The 12,975-nt window shown below is 36.4% G+C and overlaps 1 long non-coding RNA gene across 1 annotated transcript in view; it reads right to left on the bottom strand.

Moving 5' to 3' along the window:
- The window catches only part of LOC122700932, a 105,057-nt gene extending 96,267 nt beyond the window's left edge, over positions 1-8,790 (bottom strand). The window contains exons 1-2 of the long non-coding RNA XR_006342881.1: positions 8,774-8,790; positions 8,476-8,509 (exon numbers count right to left, since the gene is read on the bottom strand). This is a non-coding gene — a long non-coding RNA (uncharacterized LOC122700932). The remainder of the gene's footprint in view (positions 1-8,475; positions 8,510-8,773) is intronic.
- Between the last annotated feature and the right edge of the window lie 4,185 nt (positions 8,791-12,975).

Genomic DNA, 12,975 nt, shown 5'->3' with positions numbered 1-12,975 from the left:
AGGCTGCACAGAGACCTCAACTGACTGTAAATGAACATGTAACACAAATCAAAATTAAACTTTGGTGTTTTATGTCTCTTACACTTTGAGATTACTGGTTACTGTATTGTAACTTAGCCTACCCTAACTTAAACACCCTTGACCTAGAAATCCACTGCAAAATCATGTAACAAATATATTCACATATCTGAACTAAGATGCGTGAAGAAGGATGTAGAATATTTATAGAAGGACACACAAGAAGCCAATAACTCTGATCATTGCTGATAATCAAGATTAAAAAATTGAAGTGACACTGTTTTCACTGGGTATCTTCAATTGTTTTAAATTGCATATATTTTTTAATAAAAAGAAAAAATAAATAATAATTAAAATAATAAAATTGAAATAATGTATGCATTTTTTTCCCTAGAGAAGGAAGTCCATGGGGTCACAAAGAATTGGACACGATTGAGCAACTAACACACATACATTCATTTTTTTTTTTTAATTAGCCTTCAAATTTTCTCTTAAAAATAGGGAGAAATTGTTAGTCACTTAGTCATGTCTGACTCTTTGCAATCCCATGGACTTCAGCCTGCCAGGTTCCTCTTTCCATGGAACTCTCCAGGCATTAATACTAGAGTGGATAGCCTTGCCCTTCTTCAGGGGATCTTCCCAACCCAGGGATTGAACCTCGGTCTCCTTCATTCTAGGTAGATTCTTTACCATCTGAACCATAAGGGAAGCCCTCAAAATGGGGAAACACATTATATTAGACTGGAAATTTCTAGGAGGCTTAGAAATTATCTTTGTCAATGGATTCTTTTATTGTTGGAACCAATTATTTCATTACTTACGGGAAAGGTGGAGTTGAGCTATTTTCATTCATTTTTCATCACCCAAATTGTTATTTATACCTGGGGACAAGCAGTTTTATTCTCTTTTTTTGGACCCAAAGTGTCATTGTGGAATATGGCAGCAGAATAGTCAAGCACCCACCACAGCCCTGCTTCCTGGAGGAGTCAGTACATTCATCGTGAACCTAGTTTGCTCTCAGGGGGCACCTCCTCTAGAGGATCACTGGGACATGACTAAAAAGTATGAGGGGAGGAAATGATTTTCTTCTAAAAACAATGACCCATAATCTTTTGATAAACATGAGAATGCTATCTCTTTGTAAAAATATTCTTCAGAATAAAAATGTATCTCATTTGTAAATTTTTCCTCACTAGTTTTACAGTAGCTATTCATTAAACTGATTAAAAATTTAAGGTGACAACAGTATTCTAGAAATCATTTTGAAAATAAAAACTCCCATGACTTCTCTAACCTCATACCCATTTGAAGTTTTCTATTAAAAAAACATTATTATTATAATCTTTCTGTCGTATCTACAAGTATGCATAGAATTACTGAGTACATCTTGAGGTCACATATCTTTTTTTCTACATTACACTTTAGTCTAACTTGATTCTAAAAGAAAAAATTGTCAAAAAGTTTATTGCACAATTTTCCTCACAGTTTACTTTGATAATATTCCTGTATTAGTGAGTCAGTGCCACACTGTTCAAATGCGTTCTCTCAAAATCAAATTTATATATATTTATAAAAGAAGAATCGGAGAAGGCAATGACACCCCACTCCAGTACTCTTGCCTGGAAAATCCCATGGACAGAGGAGCCTGGTGGGCTGCAGTTCATGGGGTCTCGAAGAGTCGGACATGGCTGAGCGACTTCACTTTCACTTTTCACTTTTATGCATTGGAGAAGGAAGTGGCAACCCAGTCCAGTGTTCTTGCCTGGAGAATCCCAGGGATGGGGTCGCACAGAGTCAGATACGACTGAAGTGACTTAGCAGTAGCATAAAAGAAGAATAGTTGTATGAAAATAATTTATTTAGACTTGTATAAGGAGACTAGAAAATAGCATACTTTCAGGTAAATATATTTTATAGAGAAATATTATATACCATGTATATATTTTATATGTGTAAAGAGATTATATAATTAGACATGTATAGGTTCATGTGTGTATATACATACACATATATACATACACATATAGTTAACATATATGGTGACAATAGTCAATGAATATATACAAAATTATTTCTTTTTACATGTTGAAGAAAACAATCTACTCAGCACCAGTTTATAAAGTCTGAAGAAATAACTTCTATGTTTACAGATATAAATTGAGTTGAAATCTCAAGTTGAATTTGGTTGTTTGGCACATTGTAAAATCACTTTTGAACTGCTATCAACAATTATGCCCTCCAACCTGGGCTATTTTGGCACACAAACTGAATTTGATGACATTGTTATAACTTAGTCAACGAATAAAACTGTCCTTATACTTTTGCTATGCATAAAATCATCATTATTTAAATCATCACTATGCACATAGAAAATGCTACCTGATACCTTATTCTAACCATAAAATTATCTATTATTTTCTGTTTCCTATATATCCTGTTCAATTATGAAGGTTCATTTCTATACAAGAGGAAGAGGGAAAAGACTAATAAATATGAGATCTTGTTTCAATCTGTTTAAATATACACAGTGTTCAAAAACCATTCTCATAAGACATTAGAGGAAGCAGGAAATTTAATCCCTATTTGACTTTGTATTAGGTAAACTCCCTTCAGTTGGAAGTTATTAGGAAAAAAAGTATTTAGTGCTTCAGGTAACTGAAAAATTAAAGATGTAATGACCCAATAATACTAATAAGCTCTTGATTTCATTCTGAACCTCCATTCTTGTCCACAATATAAATTTTATCTAAACATGAACATCATTGTACTTTTAGGTTAGATAGCAGCTTTGACAAGAGTTACATGTCTCTTATAGGAAGGCAGAAATATGTTCTCTTCCTGCAAACACCACACAAAATTTTGAACTTCCTTGAGCCAATCACTTCCCTTGTCAATCTCTGATTATGAGGATCAGAGGAAAGTGATCCTCTGTTTGGTAAGGTGAGAGTGTGGATTAAATCCCACCCATATCACATGACTGGAAAATTTATGGATTTTCTAGAAAAAGAGAAGAGGGAGAAGGAGGAGACAAGATCATGGGGCAGAAGGACCTAAGCTCATCTCTTCTCATAAAAACACCAAAATCACAACTAACTGCTGAAAAACCAGTCAAAAAAGGACAGGAACCTACTGCAAAAGGTAGTTAACTTCCAAAGACGCTGTAGTGGATCCCGTAGAGAAAACAATGGAACTTAAATCTATAAATACTTCATTTATAAATATGGTTTCAGTAGATGAGAGACATATATAAACCACATCCTCAAGACCCAGAAAAAACTATTTGACTCAAGAAGCCATAATTACTGTGAAAGAAGTCAGTCTTGGCAGTTACCTCAAGGTAACCCTCAAGGGCTGATAGCAAGTACGCTATCATCAAATGCTAACAAAGAAACAGAAGGTATTAAGATGAGGTGGCAAGAATACACAGAAGATCTATACAAAAAAGATCTTCATGACCCAGATAGTCAAGACGGTGTGATCACTCACTGAGAGCCAGACATCCTGGAATGAGAAGTCAAGTGGGAAGCATCACTATGAACAAAGTGAATGGAAGTGATGGAATTCCAGTTGAGTCATTTCAAATCCTAAAAGATGATGGTGTGAAAGTGCTGCACTCAACATGCCAGCAAATTTGGAAGACTCAGCAGTGGCCACAGGACTGGAAAAGGTCAGTTTTCATTCCAATCCCAAAGAAAGGCAATGTCAAAGAATGTTCAAACTATCACACAATTACACTCATCTCACACACTAGTAAAGTAATGCTCAAAATTCTCCAAGCCAGGCTTCAATTGTCCATGAACCATGAACTTCGAGATGTTCAAGTTGGTTTCAAAAAAGGCAGAGGAACCAGAGATCAAATTGCCAAAACCTGTTGGATCATCAAAAAAGCAAGAGAGTTCCAGAAAAACATCTACTTCTGCTTTATTGACTATGCCAAAGCCTTTGTCCATGTGGATCACAACAAACTCTGGAAAATTCTGAAAGAGATGGGAATACCAGACCACCTGACCTGCCTCTTGAGAAACCTGTATGCAGGTCAGGAAGCAATTGTCAGAACTGGACATGGAACAGACTGGTTCCAAATAGGAAAAGGAGTACATCAAGGCTGCATATTGTCACCCTGCTTATTTAACTTATATACAGAGTACATATGCCCAGTACTTATATGCCCAGTACATAACGCTGGGCTGGAAGAAGCACAAGCTGGAATCAAGATTGCCAGGAGATATATCAATAACCTCAGATATGCAGATGACACCACCCTTATAGCAGAAAGTGAAGAGGAACTACAAAGCCTCTTGATGAAAGTGAAGGAGGAGAGTGAAAAAGTTGGCTTACAACTCAACGTTCAGAAAACTAAGATCATGGCATTTGGTTCCATCACTTCATGGCCAATATATGGGGAAACAATGGATACAGTAAGAGACTTTATTTTTTGGGGCTCCAAAATCACTGCAGATGGTGACTGCAGCCTTGAAATTAAAAGACACTTGCTCCTTGGAATAAAAGCTATGACCAACCTAGACAGCATATTAAAAAGCAGAGACATTACTTTGCCAACAAAGGTCCATCTAGTCAAAGCTATGGTTTTTCCAGTAGTCATGTATAGATGTGAGAGTTGGGCTATAAAGAAAGCTGAGCAGCAAAGAATTGATGCTTTTGAACTGTGGTGTTGCAGAAGACTCTTGAGAGTCCCTTGGACTGCAAGGAGATTCAACCAGTCCATCCTAAAGGAAATCAGTCCTGAATTTTCATTGGAAGGACTGATGCTGAAGCTGAAACTCCAATACTTTGGCTACCTGATTCAAAGAACTGACTCATTTGAAAGACCCCGATGCTGGGAAAGATTGAAGGCAGGAGAAGGGGATGACAGAGGATGAGATGGTTGGATGGCATCACCGATTCAATGAACATGAGTTTGAGTAAACTCTGGGAGTTGGTGATAAACTGAGAGGCCTGGCGTGCTTCAGTCCATGGGGTCGCAAAGAGCCGGACATGACTGAGCAACTGAACTGAACTGAATAAAGGCCGAGAATCAATGGAGTGTGTAATACATAAATTAAATGCTGAAATTGAGGAACTGACAGCTTTGGCAAGAGGAAACATACAGACACCAATGGCAGCAGAAGCATTTGTGAAGAAATGATAATGGAATTTGATACAGGGCACCCAGTTCCCCAAGTCTCTACAAGCTGGCAGCATATTTATTTGTTATTTAATAAATACAACTCTATTTTAGGTAGCATTCATTTTAATAAACTAAAGAAAAGTTATGTGACTTGATCAAGCCAAAGAGATGCAGGGTTTCTAAATAAAAGGGGTCAGCTGAAATTCGTATTGTCAGAAATGACTGATTTTGAGTATTCCAGTATATATGCAAAATTTTAACAGTTTTTGAAAAGTATGCTTAGAACTTGGTATTGGCTGATGAAACCTCCTTAAGGTAAGAATTTTAAAGCTTTTCATTCACTGGAATTCTATCTGGCTTTGGACCAACCCCAGAACCAAACAGAGCCCCCTCGGTATATGCACAACTGCCCTGCTGCAGTAATCTTGGAGAGCTTACATGAGGGAACTCACTTTTAAAGGAGAAACTGTATCATTTTTAAAAGACATTAACTGCATAAAATAATTTGCTCTGCTATAAGTTCAGTTCAGTTCAGTTCAGTCGCTCAGTCGTGTCCGACTCTTTGCACTGCTATAAACCACCATTAAAAATCACAGTGTTTTCATTTCATACTCAGATAACATTATTTTTGAGTAAAAATTATCACAAAAGTAGCAAATGACTCCAACAAATGTACATTATATTGTGTTCAAGAGTACTGTACTGATTTGCTAAAGTTTTGTAACTTAGTAAAGGTATTACCTTACTTGGATTTGTACTTTATGATTTAGTATGCTGTATCGTGGGTTGGTTATGTTAACTGAAAAAAATAAAGGAAAAAAAAAAAAAAAGGACATATAGATGGCCAAAAAGCACAAGGTGTTCAACACTACCAACAGTGCTAATTATCACAGAAATGCAAATTAAAACTTCAATGAGGTATTTCCTCACACTAGTCAAAATGACCAGCATGAAAAAGTCTACAAACGATAAATGCTGGAGAGGGTGTGGAACAAAGGGAACCCTCCTACACTGTTGGTGGGAATGTAAATTGGTACAACCACTATGGAAAATATACATATGGAGAAATAACAACAGAACTACCATGTAATCCATCAATCCCACTCCTGGGTATATACCTGGAGAAAATTATACTTTGCAAAGACACATGCACCCAATATTCATTGCAGTACTATTTGAAATAGCTGACATGGAAGCAACCTAAATGTCATTCAACAAAGGAATGAATAAAGATGTGATACCCGTATACAATGGAATATTACTCAGCCACAAAAAATAATAAAATAATGCCATTTCCATCAATACAGGCGGATCTAGAGATTATCATACTAAAGGAAGTCAGAGAAAAACAAATATCATATAATATCACTTATATGTAGAATCTTAAAAAATGAAACAAATGAATTTATTTAGAAAACAGAAACAGACTCACAGACCTATAAAATAAACTTCTAGTTACCAAACAGAAAATGTAGGGGTGGGGGAAAAATTAGGAGCTTGAGATTAATATTAATGCACAAAAAATACATATAAAATAGATAATTAACAATACCCTACTGTATAGCACAGGAACCTCTACTCAATACTCTGTAATAACCTACATGAAAAAGGAATCTGAAGAATAAAATATATATATATATGTGTCTGTGTATATATATATATATATATGTGTGTGTGTGTGTGTGTATATATATATATATAATATATATGTAAAATATATTATATATATATAATATATATGTAAAATATATGTGTGTGGCACGCACACGCACACACACACACACACACACACACACACACGTATAACCTGGTAGCTCAGACAGTAAAGACCCAGGTTTGATCCCTGGGTCTGGAAGCTTCCATGGAGAAGGGAATAGCTACCTACTCCAGTCTTGCCTGGAGAATTCCACGGACAGAGGAGCCTGGTGGGCTACAGTCCATGCGTTCGCAAACAGTTGGGACACAAATAAGTTCTTTGTATGCAGATAACTGTATCACTTTGCTGTATATCTGAAACCAATACAACACTGTAAATCAGCCATATTCTAATATAAAATAATTTTTTTAAAAAAGAAGGTATTTGAGGCAGAAAGTTAGTTATGCAGGAAGTGGGATATGAAGGGGAATGTCAAGGTAGCCCAGATCAATAACTACAGGAAGCCACTCCCACCCCAGGGCTGAGACACAAAATAAGAGGGGAGGTGGATCCTCATCAACATTGGGGCTTAGGATGGGCTCCCCCCAAAAATGCCAAAGCGGCATATTATGTCAAGTTAAAGCTACATAATAATGGCCTATGAGAGAATGACACCCTGACTCTCCTCTCTGTCTCTGTAAAAGCTAGAAATGAATCCCCCGTGTGAAAGGTGCCCTCCCTGCATCTGGGGTAGAAGGACACCCTTACTGCCAGAGCTGGGAATTCAGTCAAAGAGGTCTATATAAACAAACCATGTTACTTCTTTATTTACTGCCTCAAGCCCAAACTGTTCAGATTATTCACTAAATATGCACCAAAAGCCCAAGTCTCTTGATCCTGCCAATTCCTCAGAAAGTTGTGGTTTCTTTGTCTAAAAAGTATAAAAGTGCTTTTTGCCACTTCTTAGGTCCCATTTTTATAAGAATTCATGTGTAAATTAAAACATTTTTTTCTGCTTAAAATAAAATTTTCCAATACCTATTTAATAGACAAATTTTTGTGCTTAAATGAAGCATCTGTTATACTGTGTGCTTAAGTTGCAATGATGAATAAGATTATATTCATACTGCAGGACTCACATTACTTGCATTTATTCCTCCTTCTACATTTCTATTGCTGCTAAACCAGTCTTAACTAGCTCATTGACTCTATTCTCTTTCATATCCAACTTACCTTCACAGTGCTGCCAGATTAATTTCACTAAGAAAAAAAAACACTGCATATATTACAATCTTTTTAAAAACTTGTGATCATTCTACAGTTTCTAGAGAACTATATTATATGTCTTTAACAGGTATTCAAGGCAGTCAGCAATATGTTCTCCATCCTAGTTCGAAGCTCTCTGTCCACTCCCCCAAACCCTCTGTTCCTTCCAAACTAGTCTACACACTACTCCTACACAAGCCATATATATCCCTACTATCAAGCTTTAGTTCACACCATTTTCCTTGCCTGGGATGTATACTTCCTGCACTAACAGTATCTAAGCAGAAAAATACAATTTCAAGTACACAAAATATTTTCACAACTTTAGAGATACCTTTTAAAAAGAACATCAGTTACTTATTGAGAAAAACTATGAATATGTAATTTTTAAGAATATATTCTATTTTGCCTTATAGGTGGTACTTACCGGAGCTTCCTTTTTTGAGGGATGTACAACCTAACTGGAGAAATAGAATATATTTACTTAAAAATTAAGTACATATATATATATATACAACTCTCTGCCTCTGTACACAACATCCGGTGGTAGAACTTAAAACACTTACAACAGAACTTTAAAATTCACACAATACATTATTTTATCATAAACAAGTTTTCCTATATTTTAAACCTTATTTTTCTTTGTATAATTGAAGGTTTTTTGAACTTGGCTTAGAGTTTTAATTATGTAACATTAACTTATTATTCTGAAGTAGTATCCTTACCATAGTTCCATCATTACTCTCAGACTTGTAGAATTTTGAACTGTAAGAGGCTTGATAAATACTCAAGATTGTTTCTGAAGGCATGTAGTTATGAAATGAAAGTATCTCATCTGGATCTCATTTCTTAGCTGTCCAGGGTTTTTGCTAGAATCTAAGTTGCCAACTACTCCAACATATATACATTGTAGGAAATGAAATTAAGAAATATTAATCACTAACTTTCTTCATAACTAGGCCAAGATATATGTAACAACATGCCACCAATTTAAATGATAATGCATATTTTTCTAAAATTATGAATAATGATGAGAATTTTAGTGGTGATTTGTTTGGACAGTGAGAAGCCTCTGCTCTATTACAACCTCACCTCTTTTTTTCTTTTAACCTTGATATGTTAGAACAGTTTATAAGTTAACCCTAAAGTAAGTTTTTTTTTTTAAGCAAGTTTTGAATTGCCAAGAATGAGTTCCTAAATTTGGTCAACCAATAGCTTTACATATAGCAAATTTTTCTAAAAACTTCAAATGAATTGATTTATTAAAAATCATATAGAATCCACCTATAAGGTGGATTCTGTTATTAAATCCATTTTACAGATGAGAAATATGAAGCTTCAAGGTTACTAAACTTGTTCAAGGGAACAAAATATCTTCTAACTCAAACTGCTGCCTCAAAGGACTGTTTTTATTCACTATACCATCTCTCAGAACTGCAGTCTTACTTCTGTGGGAGCATCTGGTTTGTATTTCTAAAAATGGAGAACAGAGTAGACAGTTTATCATTCTTTAGTCCTCAAATATTCTATAAAAAAGTTGCAAATCTCTGGAACTAATTGTCTTTAAAAATATTTTATAATAAAGAGATAATAGCAGATTTGTAAAATCCATCAGTTCCCTTTTTGAACTAGTTCAGATTTAGTAACATAAAATATGCTAGTAATTTTTCCTGAATATTTATTTAAATAATGTCATCTTTTCATTTGTCTTTTTTGTTAGCTGTTCATTTATCATGAGACAAATTGTAATTTCTCAGGTTTCACTTCTCTGCTATGCCATGATTTATCATGTTTTTTCCTAAAGATAGACATTCAATCCACCAAACATTATTTTCTTTGCAGTACTTCATCTGATAAATGGAAATGATGCCAACACAATGGAAAAATACCCCCAACACTGAAAATGTTTATGTCTCATATCAAAGGTTTTGATAGAAGTGATACAGTGTACAATTAATTGTATGATTGACTAACCAACAGCTTTTTATTAAAAGAGAAAAGATGTAATAAATAGAACTGATAAATGTAAGTCAGTGTAGAGTCACATTTTGACAGTCTCCAAGGCAGCCTTCATTTTTTAAAACTTCTTCATGATTTATGTTTTGAAAATGTGGGAATTTCATTAAAAATAATTGAGTTCCATGGTGTTTCTGCAGATACAGAAACTTAATGATAGTTATCAAGCTTTTATGTGGGGTCTATAAGTATGCTAGACAAAGGATTTCCCTAAGAATACACGGAATTACATTTGTCTATCAGCTGCTTATTGTCTTTACATTGCATAATATTCAACCTTCTTTACAACTCTGTCTACCTAAGGAGGTGCCTAGTAAAAGGTCAAAGAAAATATAGCAGTAGATTGAGACATTTTTTTCTCTTTGATAATAACAATAACCAGCCTTTTTGAATACATAATACATGGAAGAAACTGGCTAAACATTTTTCATTTAATCATCAGTCTAACCTCAAATAGCCCTTATAAGACATGTGTTATTTTTAATTCCATTTGTGTAGAGAAAACAGACACAAGGATGTTAATTTACCCAACTAGGAAATATTAAGAGTCAAGTTCTAACCAATATGTATGAGTCTGTTCATGATTTATGAGCCCAGGGAAAGCCTCTATCTCTCCTCACCCTGGCCTACAGCCAAAGAAAGTGAACAAAACCCATCTGTGGTCCCTATTAAATGAACCACCATATTATATCCATCTATATATTAAATGTTGAAAGAGAAAAAGTAAATATGCAAAAGAGTGGGAAAACACGCACCCAAGGCCACTTGGAAACAGAATTCTATGGTGTGGGAAAAATAGAGACCAGACTGGCAGTAGAGATTCTCTCCTAAAATTCCAGAGAGATGGGCCCAGACTTTCAGTCCTCCTCTTTGGCCATCTCATGCTGATATATAAATGAAGAAGCTTGATGACCTGGATTTCTGACTCTCAATTTCATTGCAGAAGCCATAGAATGCTTAACTCCTCAGTCCTCTCCTAAGAGCTACAAGAAGACATCTCCACGAGTATACTTCCATGACTTCACGGAGGCACTGTCAATAAAGAAAAAAATTCCTCCCATTTGTAAAGGTTAAAATCTTAATTTATCAACAAATCTACCCAAAAGTAAGATGCAGCACTCCAATGGGAAACTCATCCCAAACCACTCTCCAGCTTGACTCTATCCTGCCTATCACCAAATGAATGAGTCACCTCCTTGGACCATTTTATCCTTTTATCAATAACTAGGATAATCCATCACTATGAACAAAGCTAGTGGATGTCATGGAATTCCAGTTGAGCTATTTCAAATCCTGAAAGATGCTGCTGTGAAAGTGCTGCACTCAATATGCCAGCAAATTTGGAAAACAAAGCTAGTGGATGTGATGGAATTCCAGTTGAGCTATTTCAAATCCTGAAAGATGATGCTGTGAAAGTGCTGCACTCAATATGCCAGCAAATTTGGAAAACCTGGCCACAGGACTGGAAAAGGTCCGTTTTCATTCCAATCCCTAAGAAAGGCAATCCCAAAGAATGCTCAAACTACCGCACAATTGCACTCATCTCAAACGCTAGTAAGGTAATGCTCAAAACTCTCCAAGCCAGGCTTTAGCAATACATGAACCGAGAACTTCCAGATGTTCAAGCTGGTTTTAGAAAAGGCAGAGGAACCAGAGATCAAATTGCCAATATCTGCTGGACCTCGAAAAAGCAAGAGAGTTCCAGAAAAACATCTATTTCTGCTTTATTGACTATGTCAAAGCCTTCGACTATGTGGATCACAATAAACTGGAAAATTCTGAAGGAAATGGGATACCAGACCACCTGACCTGCCTCTTGAGAAACCTGTATGCAGCTCAGGAAGCAATTGTCAGAACTGGACATGGAACAATAGACTGGTTCCAAATAGGAAAAGGAGTATGTCAAGGCTGTATATTGTCACCCTGCTTATTTAACTTCTATGCAGAGTACATCATGAGAAACGCTGGGCTGGAAGAAGCACAAGTTGGAATCAAGATTGCCAGGAGATATATCAATAACCTCAGATATGCAGATGACACCACCCTTATAGCAGAAAGTGAAGAGGAACTACAAAGCCTCTTGATGAAAGTGAAGGAGGAGAGTGAAAAAGTTGGCTTAAAGCTCAACATTCAGAAAACAAAGATCATGGCATCTTGTCCCACCACCTCATGGGAAATAGATGGGGAGACAGTGGAAACAGTGTCAGACTTTATTTTTGGGGGCTCCAAAATCACTGCAGATAGTGACTGCAGCCATGAAATTAAAAGACGCTTACTCCTTGGAAGGAAAGTTGTGACCAACCTAGATAGCATATTAAAAAGCAGAGACATTACTTTGCCAACAAAGGTCCATCTGGTCAAGGCTATGGTTTTTCCAGTGGTCATGTATGGAGGTGAGAGTTGGACTGTGAAGAAAGCTGAGCACCGAAAAATTTATGCTTTTGAACTGTGGTGTTGGAGAAGACTCTTGAGAGTCCCTTGGACTGCAAGGAGATCCAACCAATACATCCTAAAGGAGATCAGTCCTGGGTGTTCACTGGAAGGATTGATGCTGAAGCTGAAACTCCAATACTTTGGCCACCTCATGCGAAGAGGTGACTTGTTGGAAAAGACCCTGATGCTGGGAGGGATTGGGGCAGGAGGAGAAGGGGATGACAGAGAATGAGATGGCTGGATGGCATCACCGACTCGATGGGCATGAGCTTGAGCAAACTCCGGGAGTTTGTGATGGACAGGAGGGCTGGCGTGCTGCGATTCATGGGGTCGCAAAGTGTCAGACAATACTGAGCGACTGAAATGAACTGAACTGAACTGAACTGAGGATAATCCAGGACTGAAATGACTTAGCAGCAGCAGCAGCAGGATAATTTATTACATGTTCTTAGACTAATCATCAAGAAACTGATTAAGA

Source organism: Cervus elaphus, chromosome 9 (assembly GCF_910594005.1).
Source record: "Cervus elaphus chromosome 9, mCerEla1.1, whole genome shotgun sequence".
Lineage (NCBI taxonomy): Eukaryota > Metazoa > Chordata > Mammalia > Artiodactyla > Cervidae > Cervus > Cervus elaphus.
The sequence above is the reverse complement of the archived record's forward strand: the minus strand, read 5'-3'. Positions and strand labels throughout refer to the sequence as shown.